The sequence below is a fragment of the Grammomys surdaster genome, unplaced genomic scaffold (assembly GCF_004785775.1).
Source record: "Grammomys surdaster isolate TR1022 unplaced genomic scaffold, NIH_TR_1.0 100, whole genome shotgun sequence".
NCBI classification, from domain to species: Eukaryota; Metazoa; Chordata; class Mammalia; order Rodentia; family Muridae; genus Grammomys; species Grammomys surdaster.
The window spans coordinates 4,465,566-4,474,258 of NW_021604579.1; the positions used below are offsets into that span (position 1 = coordinate 4,465,566).

General features: G+C 45.9%; 2 non-coding genes across 2 annotated transcripts; both read right to left on the reverse strand.

Annotated features, from left to right (window-relative positions):
* Window positions 1-1,696: 1,696 nt before the first annotated feature.
* On the reverse strand, window positions 1,697-1,812 carry LOC114639630. The gene has a single exon (XR_003714035.1). It is a non-coding gene; the product is annotated as a U5 spliceosomal RNA (small nuclear RNA).
* A 1,962-nt stretch (window positions 1,813-3,774) lies between these two features.
* On the reverse strand, window positions 3,775-3,890 carry LOC114639637. Its single transcript, XR_003714036.1, has one exon. It is a non-coding gene; the product is annotated as a U5 spliceosomal RNA (small nuclear RNA).
* Between the last annotated feature and the right edge of the window lie 4,803 nt (window positions 3,891-8,693).

Consider the following 8,693-nt stretch of genomic DNA (forward strand, 5'->3'; position numbering starts at 1 on the left):
ACACTCACCTGTCCCTAGATATATGAAAATTTGTTCTATCACCAAGCTATATGCCTCAGTCCTTTAGTGGAGGTTAGAGGAGGAAGATTTGGTCTTTTGAAATGGTCTTGTTATGGAACCAAGGCTAGAATTCTGTAGAATTCTCCTGTCTCAGCCTCCTGAGTAGATAAGATTGCAGCCTGTCATCAGACCCAGTGGTATTATGTGTTGTTTATATAATTTATTCTCATTATTTTTAAATATGTGTATGCGGGTGCTCCGGGAGGCCAGAGGGAAGGATGTTAGAGGTATAGGTAACAGGAATCAAAACTTCCAAGAGCAATACATATTTTTAATTGCTTAGCCATTTCTGAAGCCCCCTGGTGTGTGTTTCTCCTTTTTCTTTCCTAAGGTCAGTAGCGTTTGGTTTTACCCTAGGTCTCTGGGCTACCAAGTCTCTGGTTCTTTGTCAGTGTTAGGTACAGGTTCCCTCTTAATAGGAATACAGGAATGTACCACTTACTCCAATCCTGGCTTTGTACTTCTTACTAAAGGAAGTCAGAGCTAGTAACTTAGTAGAAAGTATGCTCATATTGGTGCACTAATTTAAATCCAGAACTTGGGAGGTAGAGGCAAGCCAGCCTGATCTACATAATGAGACTGTCAACAAAACAAACAAACAAACAAACAAAATAGAGCATTTCTAGTACCAACTAAAATCTGGTTGTCTGTGATCACGCCTGTAATGCCTTCACTAGAGGGGAACGCTAGAGCTGAGGCCGGAAAAAAAGTACAGATCCTAATTGATTTATACAAAGTTGTTGGGAGCCGACTCCTAGCCGAAAGTGGCTATCATCTTTGCAGCCATCTCGAGCCATATACCCTGACAAGAGACTTGTTTTCAACAGCCCGCAACAGCTGAGCGCACTCTGATAAACATCTTGTTTTTCTCACATATCTTGTTTTGCTGTTTAGTGCCGCCAGCTGCAAGGCGCACGTGGTATCCACGCTGCTGGGTGCACGTGGTCTCCTCACTGCTAGCTAGGTGCACGTGATATCCACGATGCTGAGCGCACATGGTCTCCTCACTGCTAGCTAGGTGCACGTGATATCCACGCTGCAAGGCACATGACGTAGCGCCTTCAGCTGTGCTTGTCCACGAGGGCAAGGCACGTGGTAAAGGGTATAAATACCCAGGATTTCCTTCCAATGAACGCGACTTGATCAGACTCCCTGTCTTGTCTCCATTCTTCGAGTCTCCGTCCCCACTCTCTCTCTTGCTAGGCCCTGACCCACGGACCAGAGCAGCAGAACGGGCGGCTACAAAGTGGCGCCTCAACGTTGGAGCTCCAGTAAGCGGGATACAGTGAAGGACACAGCGGGAATTGGGAGCATGCATCCTCACTCCTGCTCTGGAGATCCTGCTGACTGACCCGAACAGGCAGCTACACAAAGTGGGAGAAGAAATAAGTGAATCTTAAAAACAAAATCCTGTAAAATAATCCTATATAGGACTTAAAAATTAAACAAAAGCCAAAGCAACATTACTCTAGATTGTACAGAAATTGTTTCTCCTATACAGAATTTAAAAATAAAGCTAAAAGTGCAGATTACTCAACTGGACATACTGCCTCTAAAATAAAGGAAGCAAATACAATTATCTACAGTATACTCATCCTTGAAATCTAATAGACTCTACTTTTTGGTAACCATTATTAGCCTTGTAAAAACAAGGCCTCAAAAAATTGAGTAAAGACTCAGAATTGTTCCTCTCCACGGAAATCTTTAGTAAAAGGCGAAAGATTTATACGATCTGAAGAGAAACCAGAGTATACAACACAACTGCTGGACCTAGTTCTCACCTGACTGTATATCTTAATTCAACGATGGTAACTTCTTAGTCAAAAGTACACAAGACTTCTCCTTTAGTCTCAATTAACTCTCTGAAAGACGTACCATTATGAAGGAAAACAAGATAGAAAAAAGAAATCCGCGGTTTCTCGTCTTAAATCGAGCAACGATCCCTCTGCAGTGCATTGTGGGTATGTAAATAAGGCCAAGTCTCCGAGGTCCGGCCTCTTAAGATACCTTGGAGATTTAGTCCTCCCCTTAACCTCTCCCCCGCTGTAAAGTGTGGGCTAACCACCAGGGGGCAGTGCAAATGCCAAATATTCGGAATGTTACTCTACTAAGCAAGTCTGGCTTAAAACTGTCACTCTGGGATAACGTGCTCTAAAATTAAATAAAAAGAAAACACAGAGAGCCCTTGTCTATATACACGAGACACTGGATTCCACCCTCCGCATTAATCAGTAAATAAACAACAGAGAAGTGATTATATTAGTATCTTCATTTAACACAAAGGATTGAGCCGCTGAGGGCCTTGCCCTAAGACACAGCAATGTGTGCCAAGCACTGATAAGGAAAAGTTCAAAGAGACAGGGGCTAACCACTAGAGAGTCGAGAGAAGCAAGTAAGGAGGCCTGAGGCGCTGGGACTTTCCTTACCTCAGGTTATCTCGAATGTAATGGGAGCTATTGAAAGCTCCGCAGAAAATAACACAACCGAACAGTTGCCGGCTTTTGTTTGCTTGTTTGGGGGTGTTTGCTTGGGACAGGGTCACATAGAGTCTCAGTTTCTCCAGAGAGCTGAAAATGACTGAACTCGAGACCCTTCTGCCTGCATTCCCAAGAATCAAACTTGGCTTTGGTTACTCCAGGTTGGCGGTTTTGTTTTGTTGTGTTGTTTAGCAGTCATGAAGAGCCTAGAACGTGATAGAAAGACAAGGCTTGCCTGGAACTCACAGAGACCTGCCTGACCGTAACTCCCTAATGCGGGGTTTAAAGGCTACCGCGTCTCGTCAGGGTGAATTGATAATTCCTTCCTCCATCCTCCAAATTCACGTGTGTGGTGTTGGGAACAATGTGACAAGCTGAAGAGCAGGAGGCCAGTAGCCAATTAGGACAGAGTTTTTAAAGTGTTACTATAGAGCCAATATGGCAGCACACACTTATAACCTGTGATCCCAATGCTGGGCAGGTAGAGGCAGGAGGTGAAAGGGAAGCTATCCACTCCGGACACCAAAGACCAAGTTCTCAGCACGAAGGAGATTTCTTTTTCCCTGAGGGACAGAGAGCTGGGAGATGAGACAAAGGCAGGAGACAGAGGACAAGGAAGAGGGGGGAGGGAACAAGGGAGAGAAGGAAGGGGTATTTGTCCCAGAGGGTAACAGAGGAGGATGCCTCTGGATAGAGAGGAGACAGATGTGGCCATAGGCAAGTGTTGGTTTATAAAGGTAAAAGGTGAAAACCCGTGTTATGGTGAGGTAGTTAATTGGTTTTTTTTTTTTAAATAATTGTTAAATTTATGTAATCCCAACACTGGAGAGGTAGAGGGAGGGCAGCCTGTCTACATAGTAAGAATGTCAACAAAAAAACAAAATAGAGCGTTTCTGGTGCCACCTAAAATCTGGTTGTCGTCTATGATCAAGCCTGTAATCCCAGAAAAAGTGCAGATCCTAATTGACATGTACGAAGTGGAAGAAAAGATAAGTGAGCCTTAAAAGCAAAAACCAGGCTACCTGTAAAATACTCCTATGTAAAACTTGACGAAAAGTCAAAGGAACAGGACTATCGACGGTGTCGACTGTTTTTCCTATAAAGGATTTGAAAGAGAAAAGCTAAAAGTACAAGTTACTCAAAACTGTATAGACTACTTCTAAAACACGTAAGCCAATAACACCATAGCTTTTTAACAGCACAGTAAAACACATTCTAACTTTAAACCACAAATAAGAGTCCTGCAAGAGCAGGACCTCAAAAAATTGGTTTAAGACTCAGAATTGTTCCTCTCCACGGAAATCTTTAGTAAAAGGCGAAAGATTTATACGATCTGAAGAGAAACCAGAGTATGATACCGGTGTTCATTTGAGCCTTTTCATCCGTCTGTAACTCCTAATTAACCGATGGCCGTTCGTTACATAGAATGAATGATGACTTCTGCCTTCCTTTCTCGCAATCCTCTGAACAGCAACATGATTATAAGAAAAATATAAAGGAAAAGAAAAAAATAAGCGTACCCATTTAAATTTACGCACTTATCTCTGTGCACTGCATTATGGGTATGTAAATAAGGTTGCCCTTATTTCATTTTCTCCTAGTAGGCGCTGAGCTGCCACCAGAGGGCAGTACAGAAGCCGGAATCACAGGAATATAAATACCTTGTTTTAAATTTACACCAAGTGAAAGTTCTTTGTTTTTTAAGCCGAGCAGGAGGGTGTGATAGTTTGATTTTGCTTCTTGAAAGTTTGAGACTAGCCGGGCAGTAGTGGCGCACTTTAATTCCAGCACTTAAGAGGCAGAGGCAGGCGGATTTTTGAGTTCGAGGCTAGCCTGGTCTACAGAGTGAGTTCTAGGACAGTCAGAGATACACAGAGAAACCGTGTCTCGAGCGCCCCCCCCACAAAAAAAGAAAGAAGGAAAGAAAAAAAAAGATAAGAAAGAAAGTTTGAGACTGTGCCACACACTGTCCACTAGGCTGGCGTTGAGCTCACTATGTCCCCAAGTGAGTGGGCCTGGGAAGTTGAACACAGTTCCTTTACCTTAATCCCATGAGTGCTGAGCGGCCATTAGGGAGTCGGCTGTACTGCAGGCTGGCATTAAACTCACCGATAGTAAGATCTTAAACTCCTCATCTTCCTGCCTCTACTTCCTAAATGTTGGCATGACAGGCGTGTGCTCCCACACCCACCTTAAAAGGTCTTTTAATTAGTTAAAAATAAAATAAGCTGGGGGTAGGGTTTGGCTAGCAAGCAGACAGCACTGGGTTTCATCCTAGCACCAAGAAATAAATATAAAAATGAACAGTCAAACAGTTATCCTGGGTGTTTTGTCTTGTTTTGTTTTTTTCAAGACAGGGTTTCTCTATGCAGCCCTGGCTGTCCTGGAACTCACTCTGTAGACCAGGCTGGCCTCGAACTCAGAAATCCACCTGCCTCTGCCTCCCAAGTGCTGGGATTAAAGGCGTGCGCCACCACTGCCGAGCTTCACAACACATTTTCAACTCTCTCAGAGAGAGTTGCATAGAGGCATGGCCTGATTTCTAGGAGAGGGAGAGAGGAAGCTAGAGGGTCTGTGATCTGTTCTGCCTTGGCAGCAAGAGGAAGCCACCGAAACGCTATAAAGCAGTCCCAGCACTGGGGAGGAGGAGGCAGGAGGGTTGCTTGCAAGTCAAAGCCATGTTACTTTTCACAATGAGTCTTCAGCCAGACTGGTCTGTTTTGTTTGTTTTCATTTTGTTTTGTTTTTTTCCAAGACAAGGTTTCCCTGTGCAGCCTTGGCTATCCTGGAATTGACTCTGTAAACCTTGAGCTCACAGAGATCTGCCTGCCTTTGCCTCCCAGTGCTGGGATAAAAAGTGAGGGCCATCATACTTGGGTGTGGGCTACTTATTAAGCACTGAATGAAATATAAATACTGTTTTTTTGTTTCATTAAAAAAAAAACTGCCAGCGGGGGCAGTGGTGGCACACGCCTTTAATCCCAGCACTTGGGAGGCAGAGGCAGGCAGATTTCTGAGTTCGAGGCCAGCCTGGTCTACAGAGTGAGTTCCAGGACAGCCAGGACTACACAGAGAAACCCTGTCTCGAAAAACCAAAAACCAAAAAAACAAAAAACAAAACAAAACAAAAAAAAAAAACCCTGCCAGGCATGGAGGCACATGCCCTTAATCCCAGTGACTGATTTTCAATTGATTTTCCCAGTGATTTTCAAGTCTGAGGCTAGCCTGGTCTAGTTTACATATGGAGTTTTAGATAGCCATGGCTACATAGTAAGACCCTGCCTAACCAAACCAAAAAAACTGAAGAAAGAAAGAAACAAAGAAAGAAACAAAGAAAGGCAGAGAAAGAAAAAAGGGCAAAGAAAAGGAAGCAGGGCAGTGGTGGTGCACACCTTTGAACCTAAAACTCCGGAGGCAGAGGCAGGAGGATCACTGTGAGTTCCAAGACAGCCAGGGCTACACAGTAAAACTCTGTCTCGAAACAAACAAACAAACAAAACCAACAACAACAAAAAGCTGAGCCAAACTTCTGCTAAATATTACTTGGGATATCCCTAGAGCCACCGATTCTGATGGCCTCTGCTGTCACTACCACAGGAGAGGAACTTCAGATGTACGTCACCCTCTCCCCATCTCTCTTATACAGTATTGTAATCAACCACAGCAAAGAAAATCTTCACTTTGTATTTCTGTTTCAGGTAAAAATATTGAGAGAAAATTATAGGCATACTTCATCAAAAGAATGTGTGTGTTTTATAAAAAGAAAGAACCACGATATGTTTCGGTAGAGGTGCTACTGGTATGGTGAGGTGGAAGGGGTGCCTCTGAGGGCCCGTGCTAAGGCATCCCTTCCCCCTGAGATACCAGCCATATGAAGAATATACTATGGAACAGTGAAACACAGTTTATTTAGGGTAGGGGAGTTGAGGAGGAAATAGAGACAGAGAAAGGCAGAAGGGGGGAGGAGCTGGCCAGGAACACCTGGGGGGGGAGGGAGAGGGAAATAGGGAAAAGGGACACGGAGGGAAGGGTCTGAGAGCAGGAGAGTAAGAGATTAAGAAGAGAGAGGAGGGTGACAAACAGCCCCTTTTATACCGAGTCTGGCACACCTGGCTGGTTGCCTGGTAACTGTGGGGCGGAGCTTAGAAGGACTGCTAACAGAGAGGACTGTTTCTGTTTCTTTTTCTTTCTTTTCTTTTCTTTTTTTTTCTTTTTTCTTTTTTTTTTTTTAAATTTGAGACTGGTTCTACTTATGTAATCCTGGCTGGCCTGGAACTCATGATATTGAGCAGGCTGGCTTTACACTCTGCTGCCTGCTTCTCTGCCTCTGTTACCATGCCCTCACAGGTACACACTCCTGAAAAATATTTATATTTATTTATTCTATGTGTGTTAGGATTCAGAACCAGGACAAACGGCTGAGGTACATATTTTACATACCAAGGCATACCTGGCCTCCATGTTCTCCCAGCATCCCTCAATCCCTACCTGGCACACCTCTCCCCAGACCCTGAACTCTCCAGCCCAGGGGCTGAGCTTCCTCCCCCCAAGAGGTTCTTCAGTCTATCATCCAGACATCTGGGTTCCCGGTCTCTGTCTTCTCTCTCTCCCTCCCTCTGCATTTTCTCTCTTCCTGTGTGCATGCTCTTTCTCCTTCTCTTCCCCCTCTTCTCTGTCTCCCTCCCCTTGGAAACTTCCCTGGCCTCCCTTGGGACCAGTGAGAGCGACTTCCCAATAAACCCGCCTTTATATACTTTAATTGGGCTTGAGTTGGCTTATTTCACTGGTGGAGATTACCTATCAGTGTATATGAGTGTTTTACATTGTGCGTCCCATGCGTGGCTGTTACCATAAGAGGTCAGAATGATTGCATAAGGCTTTCTGCTCCTCCCTGTTCCAGAGATCGCCGCATCTTCTTGTGCAGTGCCAGCCTCATCCCGTAGACAAAATGGTGAAGGTCGGTGTGAACGGATTTGGCCGTATTGGGCGCCTGGTTACCAGGGCTGCCTTCTGCTCCCCATCTGGTGGCAAAGTGGAGATTGTTGCCATCAATGACCCCTTCATTGACCTCAACTACATGGTCTACATGTTCCAGTATGACTCCACCCATGGCAAATTCAACGGCACAGTCAAGGCTGAGAATGGGAAGCTTGTCATCAACGGGAAGGCCATCACCATCTTCCAGGAGCGAGATCCCACTAACATCAAATGGGTCGATGCTGGTGCTGAGTATGTCGTGGAGTCCACTGGCGTCTTCACCACCATGGAGAAGGCCGGGGCCCACTTGAAGGGTGGGGCCAAAAGGGTCATCATCTCTGCCCCTTCTGCTGATGCCCCCATGTTTGTGATGGGTGTGAACCACGAGAAGTACGACAACTCGCTCAAGATTGTCAGCAATGCGTCCTGCACCACCAACTGCTTAGCCCCCCTGGCCAAGGTCATCCATGACAACTTTGGCATCTTGGAAGGGCTCATGACCACAGTCCATGCCATCACTGCCACTCAGAAGACTGTGGAGGGCCCCTCTGGAAAGCTGTGGCGTGATGGCCGTGGGGCTGCCCAGAACATCATCCCTGCATCCACTGGTGCTGCCAAGGCTGTGGGCAAGGTCATCCCAGAGCTGAACGGGAAGCTCACTGGCATGGCCTTCCGTGTTCCTACCCCCAATGTATCCGTTGTGGATCTGACATGCCGCCTGGAGAAACCTGCCAAGTATGATGACATCAAGAAGGTTGTGAAGCAGGCATCTGAGGGCCCACTGAAGGGCATCCTGGGCTACACTGAGGACCAGGTTGGCTCCTGTGACTTCAACAGCAACTCCCACTCCTCCACCTTTGATGCTGGGGCTGGCATTGCTCTCAATGACAACTTTGTGAAGCTCATTTCCTGGTATGACAATGAATGCGGCTACAGCAACAGGGTCGTGGACCTCATGGCCTACATGGCCTCCAAGGAGTAAGAAACCCTGGACCACCCACCCCAGCAAGGACACTGAGAGCAAGAGAGAGGCCCTCGGTTGCTGAGGAGTCCCTGTCCCCAACACTGAGCATCTCCCTCACAATTTCCTTCCCGGACCCCCATAACAACAGGAGGGGCCTAGGGAGCCCTCCTTACTCTCTGAGATACCATCAATAAACGTTCGCTGCACCCAAAAAA